This window comes from Gopherus flavomarginatus, chromosome 8, assembly GCF_025201925.1.
Source record: "Gopherus flavomarginatus isolate rGopFla2 chromosome 8, rGopFla2.mat.asm, whole genome shotgun sequence".
Classification (NCBI taxonomy): domain Eukaryota; kingdom Metazoa; phylum Chordata; order Testudines; family Testudinidae; genus Gopherus; species Gopherus flavomarginatus.
In genome coordinates, this window is record NC_066624.1 from 39531055 (window position 1) to 39549575 (window position 18521).

The 18521-nt window shown below is 49.2% G+C and overlaps 1 protein-coding gene across 6 annotated transcripts in view; it reads right to left on the reverse strand.

Moving 5' to 3' along the window:
• Window positions 1–18521, reverse strand: part of RAB9B (RAB9B, member RAS oncogene family) — a 39473-nt gene that overhangs the window by 6159 nt on the left and 14793 nt on the right. The window contains exons 1-2 of one of the 6 annotated variants that reach the window (XM_050963749.1): window positions 3882–3957; window positions 319–388 (exon numbers count right to left, since the gene is read on the reverse strand). The exons of 1 other annotated variant lie outside the window; for it this stretch is intronic. The gene's annotated coding sequence lies outside the window, so the exon portion shown is untranslated. Of the gene's footprint in view, window positions 1–318; window positions 389–1479; window positions 1519–3842; window positions 3958–18521 lie in introns of those variants that run through there. 4 more of the 6 variants (XM_050963748.1, XM_050963752.1, XM_050963750.1 and 1 more) reach the window with 4 other exon arrangements.

Consider the following 18521-nt stretch of genomic DNA (forward strand, 5'->3'; position numbering starts at 1 on the left):
GAAGGGACTTTCTTTATGCTTTTGCAACACCTAATACACTGAAACAATTCTATTCGAATCACATGATAATCTGCCTATAAGAGTTCCACATCAATATGATATGCTGTGGCCTTGTGAAAAGTGACCTTGTGAGGCTCAGCCTACTTCCTAATGAATACGTGTCCACGTGCAAGAACTACCAGCACAACAGGTTCACGTTTGCATCTTCTGCAGAAAGGCCAAGGACTAAACTGCCCTCTCTCCCCTAGAGACGTTCTACAAATTGATGTTGAGACACAGAGGAGTGAGGGAGGTCTATACTGCTGCTGTCTCATGTACCTGTTCTAGCGATAAATCACTTCAGTCTCCAGGATTGTCAAGCTGTCACCTTTCGCGATTGTTACATTCACTAAAAAACAAAGAACAGTTAATGAGTTATCCACAGCTACGCTTAGTCTGCTGCATCTCCATTCATTTGTAATTCTGATGCGGAGCAAAGGACAATAACAGAATTTTCTTCATTTCTGACCTGGACACTAGTTTCTTCACCATCATACTAGAAAAGGGTATAGCTAAGGAGAGCTGGCAGAAGAGCAAAGGCAAATGAGCAACAAGTTCTGCAGCGTTTGTAACCCTGTTCCAAAGACACTTCCCTCAGGACAGATAGAGTTGACGCTCTGGGAAGTCAATAAATAAGGATTTGGCTGGAAAACCAATCCACACACTCCAAAACATGATGAAGGGCTTGAAAATGTACCCAAAACCTACCAGCCAAAGGACTAAGTCTGTTAGCATGAGGAAGATATGAAAACTAAGGGCCCTTCACTATGAGGACCAGGGGAATGCTCTGCGAAAAGTTGAGCTCCCTGCCAACCTCAGCTCCTGGAATTCATACCAAGAGTCCCTGGACTCTGTTTGGGGATCTCATTGCTCATATCAGCCTCTGGCAAGTAAATGGCAGATTAATTTAAAACCAGCACTCCCACCCCCTTCTGGGTACTTAGAGGGAGAAAAAGCTTGTTCGCTCCCAATCCCAGAAGCTCCTGACTTATCATTTAGGAAGGGGAAGACCTCCACTTCACTCTGCACTCTAGCAGCCTCTGTTTTACATTGTTTTTCGTTTATTTGGTTGGTTTTGACTTTCTGCCCCAAGAGAAGTTACTCTGCTGTACAGAGCTCTTCTACATAACAACTGAATGAAACAGATTTACCCCTGTTTCTCTGCTGCAGGCAAAGTGAAACTGACCAATGTCTTGTTCATTTTGCTTCACTGCTACTCAGCAAAGACCTAAGTAAGAGTACTGAGCAACCTGTCCGCCTAGTCAGGACAACAGCGCTGCATGGGTTACATCAGTTGCAAAGGTAACCTTCCAGAAGTATCTCCAAAGAGCCCAGATTTTTTTTAATGAAAGCTTAAATTCTGAACAAACCCGCCCCCCAACCCCAAAAATACAGCACATCTCCCCTGTGCCAGATGACCAAGGAAAGCTTCCCACTCACCACTGACAGCTGAAATCCTCTGATCCTCCTCTCTAAATCCCTTGTCAAAAGCAGCTTGACTTCAAGAGCACTTTACACAGTTCTGCACATGTTGCTGCAAACCCCTCTGGTGGAACGAGCAGTCAGACATTATATTAATATCCTATCTATAAATGACTTACAGAGGATTAACTAGTGACTGATGGGTCAGTGTTTTAACAAATAGTTGATCAACTGGTATAGATCGCTATAGAGTCCAACAGGTAAACAGGTTGCTTATAAACATGACTTACAGCTATGACACCTACTGATATGCTTATAACCATCTATAACACATACCACTCATGCTTGTAACTAATATTAATAATTTAACCCTTTATAAATATCAGTGGACTCTTAATATCATACATGACTGAATGTGCAATGGATGATGCTCTAAAGAAAAGAGTAAGTTTCCTTAATGCAGGTCACTAGCACCTGTCTATAACTAAGGCATAGATATGGTACAGCAGAAGGTCTGTGTTTAGGCTACATTTAATTTAGTAAGTCTCTCCCTAGATCTATTAGCAGCTTCAGAAGAAAGCAAAAAAGGCTTTGTAATGAATGTGTCCAGCTTTCTATCACTGTAAGAGGGAGATGGGAATTAATGCTCAGACCCCAGCATCCCTCACTGTAAGCACCTAGGTTATGCTCCAACATGGGAGACTCAATTCTCTCCCTCTCCCTGTAACATCACCATGACCGCCTCAACACACAGGGCAATAGCACTGCAGCAGTGCTGAGCCTCATGGGCCTATAGATGGGGAACATTCTATGCCTGCCCAGGTAACAAGACAGTGCCAGGACCTGCCTGGGGACAGGGGAATTGATGTCCACAGGTCCCAGGACTAAGGGGGGGCGGTGAGGAGGTAAAGCACAGGGATCCTCAGGGGGTGCCCGGCAGGGCAGTGAGGGGGGTGCCCAGAAGGTAATGAGCTCCAGGGGTGGGGGAAGTGTGGGGAGATGCCTAAGGACAGGGTGGAAGATGCCCAGGGTAATGAGCCCCAGGTGTAGGGCAGCAAGGGGGCAAGGTGAGGGACACCCAGGGGTACTATGAGCAGTCCCGCAGATGCTATATGGGGTGGAGGAGAGGGTGCTGAGACCCAGGGAGGGGGGGAAGGGGGCAGAAAGGCTGGGGGATGCTATACCAGGTAGGAAACCCAATGGTGCTGGGAAGCTGAGTCATGGGAGGCAGGGTTTGGACCAGAGAGGGAAGGCCTCAGGAGGGCAGTAGGTGCAAGGGGTACTGGGCCAGGTGAGATTGGGCCACTAGGGGAGGGGCAGAGGTGCTAGATCAGTTGGGCCTTGCTGGGGAAGGTGGGGGGCCCCCAAGGGTGCTGGGCTGGGGAGAGAAGGTTCTGAGGAGGTGGCTTGGTGGGTGCCCCAGAGGTGCAGGGATGGTGGGAAGCAGGGCAAGGGGCCTGGGGAGTGTTTGGCCGTAGGAGGCTGGGGAAGTAGGTCAGTAGGGGGCCCCCAGGCTGCTGGGCCAGGTGGGTACTGGGCCCATGAAGGGGAAGGGGGCTGGGTTTGTAGGGCCCACAGGGTTGCTGGGCTGGGTGGGAGGGCCATGGCAGGGGTCCGAGAGGCACTGACAGAGGGCCTGGGGCATGTGCCGGGTGAAGGGGGGCACTTGGGAGGTGGGTTGGTGGGGGGCTGGGGATAGGTGGTGGGGGCCCCAGCAAGGTGGGTCAGCGAGGGGCACACCAGGAGGGGGTGGAAGGCTGAGAGGCAGGGCGGGGAGGTTGTGAGGGGCACTGGGGACCCCGGGGGGCAGAGCCAGGTGCTGGGCGGGGGATCAGCGGGAGCTTGGGGGAAAGGACGGGGGGATGGGCGGGGGGGGCGCTGGGGACCCCGGGGGAAGAGCCGGGCGCGGGGCGGGGGATCAGCGGGAGCTTTGGGGAAAGGACGGGGAGCAGTAAGGGGCGCTGGGGACCCCGGGGGGGCAGAGCCGGGCGCTGGGCGGGGGATCAGCGGGAGCTCCGGGGGAAGGGCGGGGAGCAGTGAGGGGCGCTGGGGACCCCGGGGGGCAGAGCCGGGCACTGGGCGGGGGATCAGCGGGAGCTTTGGGGAAAGGACGGGGAGCAGTGAGGGGCGCTGGGGACCCCGGGGGGGCAGAGCCGGGCGCTGGGCGGGGGATCAGCGGGAGCTTTGGGGAAAGGACGTGGGGGCGGGCGGTGGGGGCGCTGGGGACCCCGGGGGGCAGAGCCGGGCGCTGGGCGGGGGATCAGCGGGAGCTCCGGGGGAAGGGCGGGCGGTTGTTGAGGGCGGGCGGTGCCCCCGGCACCCATCCCCGGGCCGCGCGGAGGCGGCAGCAGCAGCACCGGTCCGGCCCGCACGCCCCTTACCGCAGAGCCTCCGCCGCGCCCGTCCCCGCCGCCTCCTACCTGAGCCGGGGAAGGGCAAGGGCAGGCGCCGGCCAGCCCGGTGTGTTCCCCGCCCTGCCCGCCACCGCGCATGCGCCCGCCGGCCGGCTACAGGCGGGTTTGCCCCCTCTCGGGCACGCGCCGCGCGCACCACCACCCGTGGGGGCTGGGGGGCGGGGTTAGGAGCTACCTGTCTCCTTTGGCCCCGCCCCTCCCTGCCACGCTCTGCTTTTCCCTCCCTCTCCTTCCCCCTCGTCCAAAGGGAAACGGGGCACCGCGTGGGGCTTGCGTGAGCCCCCCGCACCGCTGTGCCCAAGACTGCCCGCCTCCTTCGAGAGGCTGGGGTTGGGGTCGCTGCTCGCTTGAGCCCTGCTTCCCCCCCCCGCCCCACGGGGCTGGCATCATCCCATCACACACTCCTCTGCACCCCAGTTTTTTGGCAAAAGTAAGCTTTTGTCCCAAATGCCCACTTTGCCGAAAAATCAGGATGGTGGATTTTTTAAAAAGGCTCCAGAGGTGATGCTGGCAATTACAGGCTGGTAAGTTTGAGTACCAGGCAAACTGGTTGAAACTATAGTAACAGAATTGTCAGACACACAGGTGAACACGGTATGTTGGGGAAGAGAGAAATCACACCTCACCAATCTAGCAGAATTCTTTGAGGGGGGGTCAACAACCATGTGGCCAAGGGGATCCAGTGGAAATAGTGTACTTGGACTTTCAGAAAGCTTTTGGCAAGGTCCCTCAGCAGAGGCACTTAAGCAAAGTAAGCTGTAATGGGATAAGAGAGAAGGCCCCCTCATGGAACAGTAACTGGTTAAAAGACAGGGAAAAAAGGGTAGGAAAAAATGGTCTGTTTTCACAACATAAAGAGGTAAATAGCAGGGTTCCGCAAGGATCGGTATTGGGACCAATGAGGTTCAACATATTCATAAATGACCTGGAAAAAGGGATAAACAGTGAGGTGGCAAAGTTTGCAGATGTTGCAAAATTGCTCAACATAGTTATGTCTAAAGCTGACTAAAGAGCTACAAAGGGATCTCACAAAACTGGGTGACTGGGCAACAAAATGGCAGATTAAATTCAATGTTGATAAATGCAAAATAAAGCACATTGGAAAACGTAATCCCAACTATACATACAAAATGATGGGGTCTAAATTAGCTGTTACCACTTAAGAACGAGATCTTGGAGTCCTCATGGATAGTTCTCTGAAACTATCTGCTCAATGTGCAGCAGCAGTCAAAAAAGCAAACAGAATGGTAGGAACCACGAGGCCAGGGATAGATAGTAAGACAGTAAATATCATAATGCCACTATAGAAATCCATGGCATGCCCACACATTGAATACTGCATCCAGTTCTGGCCACCTCATCTTAAAAGATATATTAGAATTGGAAAAAGTACTCAAGCTAACCAGCCTGTAATTGCCAGCATCACCTCTGGAGCCTTTTTAAAAAAAAGCAACAAAAATCATTAGAGGGATGGAATGGCTTCCATATGAGGAGAGATTAAAAAAAGACTGGGACTGTTCATCTTAGAAGAGAAGTGACTAAGGGGGGGGGGGCACAGAATATGATGGAGGTCTATAAAATCATGACTGCTGTGGAGAAAGTGAATAAGGAAGTGTTGTTTACTCGTTCACATAGCTCAAGAACCAGCAGTCACACAATGAAATTAAAGGGCAATCTGATTAAAACAAACAAAAGGATGTACTTCTTCACACAACGCACAGTCAGCCTGTGGAACTCATTGCCAGTGGATGTTGTGAAGGCCAAAACTATACCTGGATTTAAAAAAAAATAGATAAAGTTCATTGAGGATAAGTACATCAGTGGCTATTACTCAAGATGATCAGGGATGTAACCCCATGCTCTGGGTGTCCCTAAACCTCTGACTGCCAGAAGATGAGACTGGATGACAGAGAATGGCTCGCTTGATAAATTGTTCTGTTCATTCCCTCTGAAGCATCTGGCACTGGCCACTGTCAGAAAACAGGATACTGGGCTAGATGGACCATTGGTCTGATCCAGTATGGCTGTTCTTATGTTCTAATAGTGCGCAGACCCACTAAACCCATCCACTTACAGTTCTGAACTTCAGTATTAGCTGCAGATTCCCCTGGCTAATCAAAATGCCTGGAAGAGCACTCATCTTCTGGTGCCACCACAGCAGCATATACTACCTCCACTGCTAACATGATTTTCAGAGGTGCTGAGCACCCACAACTTGTTGCAGTCTATGGGAGCTATGGGCACTCAGCTTTCAGGAAGCCAACCAGTAACCTGATCAAAATATACTCCATTCCTACCTAGTACCCCTTCCAGGCTTACACTATACTAACTTCTGGACCAAAGGAGGAAAGAACCACATTCATACACTAACATACTCTGTGTTTGTACAGCACACAGCACAATAGCATCCTGATCCATGATGGGCTTGGAGGTGCTACAACAATATAAATAATACAAAATAATAGTAATAAACAAGATACTGAGTCAAACCCCATCAAAACAATATATACTGTACTATTCACTAGGTAGAGCAGGTCAGTACCCTACACATGACCCTTTGTACTAGCAGACTGCCCCACCGCCAGTACAAATATGCAAAATAAAAGCAGAGTCCTGCCAAATATAAACTCAGTGACCACAAAATGGAAATAGTAACAGAGAAGACAAAGTGCAGCAGCAACCCAGGGAGGAACGTTGTGCAGCCAAGCAAACCGAGAGATGTTTGCTACATGCTAAGCAAAAAGGAACATGAGAAAGACTCTTCATCAAATGATCAGAAATAGCAAGAGACAAAGGGGGAAGGAAAGTGAAGGCAGAAAACAGCATGGAGACGTGCAGCAACCTGCTATCAAATCAAAAATAGACTCAGACAGGAAACAGACTCAGGGGATGAAAGCCCATTCACTACCATGAAGCCCTAACCTATGCTGCCTGATCTGTGAGATCAGCTGCTGACAGTGTTCTCTCTTTTAGCCCCTGATTCCAAGCTTCCTCCCCTTGGAGTCAATGGAAAGGGCTCCCATGGACTTCAGGCAGCTTTGGATGAAGCTTTAGCCCTTTGGTAATGCTCACAGATCATATCATGCTGCTAATAAAGATTGGTTTAATTGAATGAACTCCCCCAAAGAACAGTAACTGCATGACACAGCTTTATGTTCCTAGTAAGTCAGCCAGGCTGGGCTCTGTGCATGGGGTCCACCGGGCACCACGCTTGACGCTAATTAGCATTTTGGCACCTTTGTGAGTAACCTCAACACAGGGACCAAGGAGAACAGAAATTGAACTTCCCCTCTAGCAGCAGAGGGTTCATATGAAAAAAGCCTGCATTATCAGCCTCAGATTCTGAGGCTCAACAGGGATTCACGTCTCCTGGTCAATCTGGCATATTTCAGCAGCACTAAATTCCCTTGACAATTGTTAAAGAATGCAATTTAGCCTAACGTGAAGGAAGACTCATCATTGTGTTAAACTAGCCTTTCTTCACAACCATATTAGAATACTCATGCTACTCCTCCAGGAACTAAAAAAGATGTGTAGATCTGATAAGAGCTGTGACTGAATTGGGTGACATAGTCATAACACAGTTTGGTCGCATCCACACGGGCCTGTTACAATAGGTTGTTCAGGGGTACCATTGTAACAGTCCTCTGGCTCAGCTGGGGTTAATGGACCCAGAACGGTAGTGCTGATGCAAATCACATTAGCCACTGTTAAAATGCATAACTTTCTATAACACTGTTACATTGTTGTAGAGTGTGCAGGGCCTTATTGTTCTGGTTTGTGAGAGAATCATCTTTACGGGCAGAAGGGAGGTTGTTTTCTCTGGTATTGGCTGCCAGCTGTGATCAGACCAGCTTGTCTGTAATTTGCCATGATCTCTGATTGTGCTGAAGGACCTCCTCTCTTAATTCCCAGGGAGGAGGGAAACTGCCATCCCCCATCTGGATGCCGACCCAAAGGACAGCAATATGTACTAGCTGCTTCACAGCCCACTTTCACAGTCTGGGCAGATACAGTAGAAATCATGGAGACACTTTGGCAAAACTAGCAGGGATTATTGCCTCAAAACTGGAGGTTTTGAAGGGCTTTGGTTGATCTGCTGCTTGACCTTTCCTTCCATTTTATCTTCATAGCAAATAGCATGATAAGAAACAAGAGGTTTCACTCTCCATATTTAAAAGAGTAACAGACTAGGGGTTGAATCGATAGTTTTGTGACATGAGGCCCAAGATTGGGAGCCAGGAAATCTGACTTCATGCCCAGTTAGCCAGAGATTCACTGTGTGATCCTAAGCAACTCACTTGAGGTCCTGATTTGTACTGAACTATGTTCAGGGCAAAATTCGAGCGGTCGGTGGGAACTTCAGGTGCATTCACCTCTCTGTGTCTCAGTTTCCCGTCTGTAAAATGGGGATAATCATGCCTATTTGCATCTCATAAATTTCGTGAGATTCATGGCTCAATCCAAAGCCCATTGCTGTCAATGAATGTCTTTTCACTAACTCCAAAAGGTGCTGGATCTGGCCCCTGTACGATGCTTTGATCTCCTCAGCTGGAAGGAGGGGTACAAATACAAAGAATAATTTTTCTTATTATTTTAAATGCAGGAAAGTCTCATCTAAAGCTGGGTTAGGGCACTGGACTCAGGAGATCTAGATTTGATTCCTGGTTCTGCCACAGACTTCCTATGGGATCCTTGGGCATGTCACCTGATCTCTCTGTGCCTCAGTTCCCAGCTGTAAAATGGGAAACTTTATGCTCCCTTTGTCTGTCTTGTCTCTTTCACTTGTAAGCACTTCGAGACAGGAGCTCTCTCTTATTGTACTTTGTGCACAGGGCCCAGCACGATGTGGCCCTGGCCTCAGGTGGCAACTCTAGGTGATACTGTAATACAAATAATAAAATAAGGTTCAAAAAGCGCTTCCTATGCTTCAGCAAGGTGGTTGGAACTGGACTGTGATAAAGCTCAGAATATCCCAAAGCTAAATCAAGGGAGTCCAAGACGTTTAGCTGACAGCACTGGAAACATCAAAGAGCTGAGCCTCAGCTGTGGTCAATTGTCATAGCTCTGTGGACAGCAGTGGAGTGACACTGATTTACACCAGCTAAGGATATGGCCCCAGATTTCACCCTATTTTTTAGACGTCCAGAGCAAATCCTAATAATGTGAACAAGGAAAAGATCATGTGGCTGTTTTGCCTCCTCAAGCAAGGGGCAACATTAGCATTTCAGTGATGGTAACACCTTACAGCTCAATGAAGTTCACACTTCCCTGAGTGCTATTGTTTTCCACCAGTGAAGAACAATACTGTATCTCAAAGGTGGATGTGACTAATCCACTTGTTTTGGAGCCACTGGGTAAATAGCAGCTGGTAGGATCCAGATGATACTGACTCCAGATCCAGATACCAACTGCTGCTATGGCCAAAGAGAGTCCTCGGCTACACTTGCAAGTTAGAGCGCATTAAATTAGCCTCGGGCACCCTAACTCCTGAGGTGTCCACACTGGCAAGGCATCGAGAGCTTCCAGACTCCACGAGAAGCATAAAGCTTGCTGCGCCCTGGCTGGAGCACTGTGGTGCTGGTGTGGATACCCTGGTCTATATACACTCTGATCGGCCTCCAGAAGCAGGGTTGGCTCTACTGTTTTTGCCGCCTCAAGCAGCGCGCCAAATTGCTGCCACGGGCAGCTGAAGACAGAAGCTGCCGCCGAATTGCTGCCGCTGCGGAAATGCATGTGCCGCCCTAGCAGCACATGGACTGCCCTCGCCATCTGCAGTGGCAATTCGGTACGCTGCTTGGGGCCAGGGCAGGTGCAAGGATGTTTCGCGCCCTAGGCAAAAGTTCCACCTTGCGCCCTCCCCCTCCCTGAGCCCTGTGGCAGCTCTCCCCCACTCGCTTTGCCCTGAGGTGGCCCCCCCGGCAGCAACTCCCCCCCTCCACCCTGAGGCGCATCCCCTCTGCGGCAGCTCCCCCAAGCCCGGGGAGCTGTGCGGCAGCTCCCTGCCCCAACTCACCTCTGCTCCGCCTCCTCCCTGAGCACACCATCACCGCTGCACTTCTCCTGCCTCTCAGGCTTGTGGCACCAAACAGCTGTGTGGTGCCACAGGCCTAGAAGGGATGGAAGCAGAGTGGGGCAGTGTGCTCTGGGGAGGAGGTGGAGCAGAGGTGAGCTGGGACGGGGAATGGTACTCCTGCGTGCCGCACCCCCCTTACTTGCTGCAGGCGGCCCTCCCCGCACCCCCCTGCACCAGGTCCCTCCCCCTAAACGCCAGCGATGACCAGGGTGGCTGAAGATCCGGCTGCCACGATCGCTGCTGAAGGACCCAAAATGCCGCCCCCCCAAATGATAGCGCCCTAGGTGACCGCCTAGGTCGCCTAATGGGTTGCACCAGCCCTGCTTGGGGCCACAAAAACACACAGACTGCCGCCCCTTGCAGATTGCCGCCCCAAGCACCTGCTTGGAATGCTGGTGCCTAGAGCCAGACCTGTCCAGAAATGTCCCACAATGCCTGTTGTAGCCACTCTGGTCATCACTTTGAACTCTACTGCCATGTCCTCAGGTGACCACTCATCATACTCACCCTTTAAATTCTCTGGGAACCCCCTTCCTGTTTGCTCAGGAAGGCGTGGAGTGGTCTCAGCGCATCTTTCCAGGTGACCAGGCCTTCATGTGCCAGCGATCCCCAGTATGGAGCAATGGCGAGGTGCTGGACCTCATCAGTGTTTGGTGGGAGGAAGTTGTCCAGTCCCAGCTGTGCTCCAGCTATAGGAATTACAATACCTATGGGCAGATATCAAGGACCATGACAGAAAGGGGCCATGACCAGGACATAGTGCACTGCAGGGTTAAAGTGAAGGAGCTGCGGAATGCCTACCACAAAATGTGGGAGGCAAACAGCCACTCCGGTGCTGCACCCACAACCTGCCGTTTCTACAAAGAGCTGGACGTGATACTTGGGGGCGACCCCACTTCCACTCCAAAGAGCATCATGGATACTTCAGAGACCGTAACAGCCCAAAGTTCAACAAGGCAGGAGGAGGAAAGCGGGAGGGAGAGTGCTGAGGAGGAGGGGGACCCAGAGCCAGAGGACAGTCCAGCATTCCTTAATGCATGCAGCCAAGAGCAGTTTTCAAGCCAGGAGGAAGGTAGCCAGTTGCAGCGGATGGTGCTGGGGGAAGAACAAACAGCAGAGATGGTGCCCAGTAAGTGGCTTTTATTTTGGGAAGGTAGTTGTTCGGTGCAGACTCTTGGGGCAAAGAGGGTTGCAGAAAGAAGGGTTAGGGCTGTGTGCATGCCTAGATGCGGAATAGGGTGGTGATGTGCTCTCTCACCTCGCAATAATCAGCCTCAGTGATCTCATTGAAGGTCTTGTTGGTGTCACTAGGCATAACCCTAGGTAACTCGGGAGGGTGGAAGATCACGAGTGCCGATGGAGCCCTCCTGCTCAGGCCTCAATGAACCAATGTTCCTACATGTTAAACACTTTGTGTAACCTAGTGTAACCTAATGTGTTAACAGCTGCAAAAGTGTAGTGTCAGCAGCCAGTGATTTGTTGTAACAGACTGGAGTTAGGCTGAAATGAACTCAAGGCCTCTTTTAGATAAAATGTATATGTCTACAGCTGGACAGAAGAGGGAGAGGAAACGGGGGATGAGCTAGTTAGCAGGTTTTGCAGTAAACAACTCGGGTATAAAAGCGAAAAGCCACTTGTTTTAGGTGTGCTTGATTTGAGGTGTCAGTCTCCCTGCACCGCTTTGAGATCTCAAATAAACTTAGTTTGCTTCTCCACCCTGGTATGTTTATTGGCGCGGTACACTGGGTGACGGACCCTCCCCACTGTTGCTTTGCCTCAGGCACTTTGGGCCGGCAACAGTTCTTGGTACCCAACGGTGGGCTCGAGGCTAAAATTAGCCTTGCCCGGATCCCTCCTGGTGGTCCACTGATCGTGGCGATGACCGATGCCCAGTGCACACCGGTAACTTCACCGGGGGCCTCAGCAGATACGCAGTTCGACCGACCTTGGAGGGCACAACGGTGCAACGCGCTCGAGTAGTGGAGAAGCAGTTGAGGGCGACAGTGAGGAACCGGTCCCTTGGATAAGGTAGGAACAGTCCAGTAGTGTGGACTTTTGCCCGAGGCTGGGGACGCCAGTCGTTGTAATTCAAGGCTGGGGACGCCCAGTCGTTGTAATTCCCATTAGACGATAGAGCGTCATATAATGGGTCAAGGGCATGGTATGGGGCACCAGGTACGGTGTACACCCTTAGAATGCATTCTAGTGAATTAGAAGGTGTTTGGCTCGGATCCGATGACTAAGAATAAACTGAAAAAGTTCTGTACAGTAGACTGGCCTCAATATCAACTAGAGGACCAGAAAAGGTGGCCACCGGAAGGATCACTTAATTAAAACACGATCCTCCAATTACTCCTGTTTTGTCAGTGAACGGGTAGCTTCTGAAGCTGTTTGTATGGAGAGCTCTTGTAAAAAAAAATCCCCCACCGTAGCTCCTGTTCTTCCCCTGTCTGGCAGAGTGCAAGGATTCAAAAGCAGGTTAGGGATAGCGCAGGGACAAAGGAGGGACCTGTCTAGAAAGGGGAGACCCTATGTCCTAGTGCACTCTCTCTCTGTTGTAGCTAAAAAGCAAGATCAAATGCAGAATGGTACTGGGGGCCAGCGTGAATGACTGTTACCGGAAGACGCCCAGAGTACCCTGTGAAGCAAAAGCTCGTGACCAGGACTACTCTAACGCAAGCCCGGTAACTAGTGGATCTTTAGGAGGTCCAACCCATGGTGGGCTGACTCAGCCTGGCATCGTCCAGTGAGGAAGCTACCTGGGTCTAGGAGTGTGTGTACCCATCTTCCCTCCCCCTTTCCTTTCCGTGTGGGCTACTGACAGTCTGGTCATCTCACTGGATGCAATCAGAGTAAGCGGCGCCGTCTCCCAGAGACTAGCCAATGCTCTTTGCTGAAGGGAGGTGTAGGAGGGTCGTGGCCATCCTCGTTAGCCTCTCCTGTGTGAGTACCCTGTAGGGAAAAATCCTTAGTTTATGAGCCACTAGCGCGGACAGGGCACCCTCCCTGTGTGTGTAAGTGGAAAATGGGGGACAGTCTAAACATTCAGCCTCACCCCCTAAGGATACCCCAGCATATTACATGTACATACATTATGGTTCAACAACTTGCAGGTATTTAGAGAATTGGAATATTTACATGTGTGAAAATCCTTCTAAACAATGCCCACTAGAAGGTACTTCAATCTAGATAAGATCATATATCTAAGAGGAGCGTTTAAGCACCAAAAAGCCTGACACAGCATGAGCAAATTTGTCTATTGAGGAAAGGAAGGGGTTAATTTGAAATTCAGCTTGGCCCAGGGATAAAAAGAAAGTTGCTCTGCGTTCAAGGTCAAGAATCAATGCAGACTATGCTAAGTACAAAGAAAAACTGCTTTCGACCCCAGCTGGCTGTGGAAAAAGGAAAATTGACAGAGGTGAACCAGAGCCAATACAAGTTACAGAACTGAGACTACATTTGCAAAGCTTAACTGTCCAGTAAGATCCAACAGTGTGCCTTTGTGACCCTGGAGCCGGTGTGGCTTGGTGACACCGAAGAAGCCACAGGCAGCTGACCTGGACTGGAATCTCTGAAAGAGACGCCGCAGGAGATTCCAGGGTGTAAAAGAACAGCCCTCCCAAGAGCAGAAGCATGTTGGAAATTCTGGACAAGCTGTATACAGAATAATCTCCCGTCCACCTCTCCCCCATCTCTGAACATTATACACAGAAGTGGCCAGTCTGGACGTACATGTGTGAGTATGAAAGGGGCTAGGGCTTGGGGCATTAATCTTTTCCTGATTGATGTGGGAGCGTTCCCAACACTCTCCATTGTTGTTTTATTATTTTATTAATGGAGTTTAAAAATTCAGTTATATGGTGTGTTTTCTTTATCTTCCCCCAACAATCCTGTAGTGTCAGCCTGATCACCTGACACGAGGGATAGATTGGTAACAGAAATTTGTCACAGTTTGGTGAGCAATTAAGAAGGGGGGAGCTCTGCAGAATTTACACCATCTATTTGTTTTACCCTTGTTATTTTATGTTTGCTTTGCTTGGTACTGTTGGTGTTATATGTTGAAAACTGCATGAGTAAAAGTGAACCCTAATAGGATAAGGAAATGTTATTTGGTTCTGGTTCTGTTCTGTTTAACTGGTTACTGGTGTTTTTCTGCTCTGTTCATTAGGAGTGTGGGCGGAACTGAACCTCTCGTTCGTAATTCCTCGGAGTGGAAGCCATGCGTGCAAGGAAGCTCTGAGGTCGAATTGAGATCCTTCTGTCCCATCCCCTGTAGCGGTCAGTGTATAGAGGTGAGAAAGCCTGGCTTAGACTGTAATTCCCTCTGCTCTCTGTGTAACTCTCTTTTCTGTTTAAGTGTCAGCAGACAGATGGATGGGTCTCTGGGTAACCCCTCTAAAGGGGTTTGGATTGTAACTCTGTAGTTGCTGGAGGGAACAGCAGTTGAACTTTGTAAAAATGCTAAAGAAGAAAGTTCTTGGTGTCTGTGAAATGTTTGTAAATAAATTCAGGCAAAGAAATTATTGGATTGCAATCATTTGATTTGGCTGTGAACAATTTAGTTGAATTAGCTGAAGAATGTATACAGTGTTATGTAATTGAAAACCTGGGCTGCCTATGAAACAAATACAAGAAAATATGGGGTAATTCCTCTGTTTTGCCTGAAGTCAACAAGGGTATTTGTATATTTTAAGTGATGATTGACTGCCCAGAAGGGGTAGACCTCTGTTTTTTTTTGTCTTTCAGATAATCAGAGAAAACTAATGCCAGCTGAACAGCATTCAACGTACCATGCATTTACTGGCACAATAGAAATTATGTTTTGTGTTCTATGTTCTGTCTTGTGGTGTTTGTCTTGCGGCCAGAATTGATGTGTTTAGTGTTTTCATGGAATGGTCTGGTTTGGAATCAGGCGGAAGGGTTAGATTGGAATGCAGATACTTGTTTTGTTCAACTTGGAATACAAAGTGTTTGGATAAATCAGGAGAATGTGATATACCAAAGTCTAATGCATTTCCTTAAGTAAGAAAAAGAATCTTCATTGGCCAAATCTTTTAATTGAAAATTGTTATTAAAATTTGTATACCAACAGTTTTTGGAAGCAAAGACATGAAAAGTTGACCCACTCCCCATATTGTACATGGGATCTTTCTGGCTACTTCAGATTTCTAGCCAGAGGGCTGGGGATGGTGGGAAGCTATTGGACTAGAGGTTGAATTGAATAAACCTATCAAAGTGGGTATGCTTGTTTTAGCTTGTTGCGCCAAAGTTCTGTAATAAAGTTATTTTAGTGAAAGGGTATATGTGGCATACATTGAATAATAAGACTAATGTACTGTATAATTGCAATGTTTATGTGTTCGTTGTTGGGAAAAAGGTGTATAAGTGAAAAGTGGAAGTTTCCTTTGCAGGTTAAAAGAAGCCAAGAAGGGAAAAAGGACAAAGAACAGAATGAGTTAACTGGAAAAAAAACATAATTAGCTAGCAAGCTCAGGCTATAGATAAGACACTGACTCCATTCAAGGACATTGCTCACAGTTAAGACTTGGCTAACAACTAGGAAAAGAAGGGCTTGACTTTGCCCACACAGCTATGAGATTTGCAAAACACTGCCAGGCACTAATGGTTTCTTTTCTCACACATAAAGAAGTACTACCCAAAGACCCTAGCAGCCTTGCCACTCCTTGGAACCAGGAGACGGGATCAATGTAAAGGTCCACCAACGAAAGACTGCTCTGGCTCCACGCTGGAAAGGCCCTTATTAAGTCCTGCTGACTACCAACACCACTGTGAAGTGCCGAAGACTGACTGCCTGTACCCATGATTCTCACTGCAAAAAGACCCCTCCACATCGGGAGAATTCTCTTACGGATGATTAGCCTATTTCTCCTTCTAGCTCCACTGTGCCTTCTGGACAGCAGAGGAAAAGTACAAGGTGAAGTGCTAGTAACCTCTCCCTTGTCCACTGACAGATCTACTATGCCTTTGAATTTTTCTAGAAGAATCAAAACCATTACAGGGTGATGGGCTAGTAACCTCTCCCCTGTAGGATGCTGAACCACGACTGTTTTGGGAAAGAGAAAGGAACACTCACTCCACTAAAATTGCCAAAGTCCAGGGATTCCTGACTAGAAAGGACATTAAGAACTGACCCTGGTGAAGAAACAAAAAATTATACACTGGCAGGAGGACATTTGTGGGATCCATGCCTGGGAATGTGGTATTGATTGGAGTTTGGGGTTTATTCTACAGGCTGCGCCCTGTGTCCTGAAGAGTGACTGATAATGTAACCCCCTCCTATGCTCTTAATGTTAATGCCTTTTGAAAGTACCTAAGAATAGTTAAATAACAGATGTAATATAGTACTACACCAAGAAAAGATGGTATTGAATATAACTGAGGCTGGGAAGGCATTGCAGTGGGATCTTGTATGTTTAGGAATTCGGGATTTCCTGAATGACCAGCTGATGGCCATTCGGAGTGATCTTGAGTACCAGACTTGGCCCACTGCCCTTACAGACGCATCAGGAATACCTTTCTGATCTGTGATCATGAAGACATACTTGGACACTTTCTGGGTGGAAGTGTGGCTTCACAGGGTGGGGTGTGCGCCCTTATAGGGGATAAATGCTGTACTTATGTCCCAAAAAACGCATAGGATATTAACAAGTACATCCTGTCAGCCGAACAGGCTTTTGAACAGTGGAAAGCCCAGGAAAGGGAACCCACTATTTCTGATTCCCTCTGGGGCTGGTTACTCAACATGGGGGGACCAGGAGGAGGCATTGTTCCTCTCCTGCTCACTGGTGTGGTGTTGTGTATCATTACTCTCCTCTTGCTTGCTTGCTGTAAAGCACTCCAGCTCCCTAGAGCTTAATCGCTTTTTGTCCTGAGTATGAGAAAACTCAGCCAAAAGTTTGTTGAGCATTCTCAAAGGAGGGAGCTGTTGGTGTCACTAGGCATAACCCTAGGTAACTCGGGAGGGTGGAAGATCACGAGTGCCGATGAAGCCCTCCTGCTCAGGTCTCAATGAACCAATGTTCCTCCATGTTAAACACTTTGTGTAACCTAGTGTAACCTAATGTGTTAACAGCTGCAAAAGTGTAGTGTCAGCAGCCAGTGATTTGTTGTAACAGACTGGAGTTAGGCTGAAATGAACTCAAGGCCGCTTTTAGATAAAATGTATATGTCTACAGCTGGACAGAAGAGGGAGGGAGAAACGGGGGATTAGCTAGTTAGCAGGTTTTGCAGTAAACAACTCGGGTATAAAAGAGAAAAGCCACTTGTTTTAGGTGTGCTTGATTTGAGGTGTCAGTCTCCCTGCACCGCTTTGAGATCTCAAATAAACTTAGTTTGCTTCTCCACCCTGGTGTGTTTATTGGCGCGGCACACCGGGCGACGGAGCCTCCCCGCTGTTGCTTGGCCTCAGGCACTTTGAGCCGGCAACAGTCTCATGCAGCAGCTGGGCAATCCGCTTGCGCAGGTTGCTTTGCAGAGCAGGTTACTGTGCTCCTTGTTCCAGTAAGGCCAACATGTCAATGCCATTGTGCCGTGAGGGGGGGAGGACCATTGCTGAACACAGGCAAGTGGCATAAGGGCGAGGGCGGAAGCCACATCGTAGTAGAAGACCCTCCCTTGTTCCCAGGTCACCCTCAGCAACGAGATATCTTCCAGGACGAACTGTGGAAAAATGTGGGGACAGTGTTCAGTATAGGGGCCCCTTGAAGCTGTTGGCTCTCCCCAATGCACAGGACCCCAGAGGCCAGTATGGCCCTGAAACAATCAGTCCCCCTTGTCCCTGTGCTTACTCACCATTTCGGGGCTCCTGTGGGTTATGTGTGCTCGCTTTAGGACGGGCACTTTCTGCAATTGTGTACACTATACTTGTCTTTAAGTTCAGCCAAATCATTACCCTGTCTGGTGTGAACAATACTGCCTCTGTTAAGTGTTGCATTTTGGCTTTACAGATGCAACCTTGAGATCCCAGCCGTCCTTGCTATCAATGGCTGAAAGGCTGCAAAGAATCAGGAAGCATCGATGAATAACCAAGGAGGACCCTCTGCATGAAGTCATGCAGCAGTCCTTTACTGAAAAATCAAAAAGTATCGGAGTGGCAGGAGACCGAAAGGAGGCTCCGCCAGCAGAATGCGGATTGCTGGCACCAAAGCATGGAGCGGCTCCTAAGCATTATGGAGCGCCAAGAGGACTCAATGCAGGTGCTCATAGCACTGCAGAAGGAGCAGATCCGCACCCACGCACCCGCCCCTGCAGCCCTTATCCCAAAACTCTTTCCCTTGTGCCTCCATGTCACCGCCAACCCACTTCCCCCAACATCCAGTTTCTTATCTCCACCAGCTGCCTCCAACACCTGTAGCTTTACCACCCAGCCCTGCAAACTACGACGCTTACACACTGCACTCAACCCCCATCACCCTGCATTTTAGCCAGTCTGAAGTACAGCACTCATTGCACGGCACTCCAGAAAAGAAGGCTGAGTAGGATAACAACATACACAAATCTGTAATTGTCCTGTTCCCCAACCCGCCCCCTTCCCTCCTCCCACACAGTAC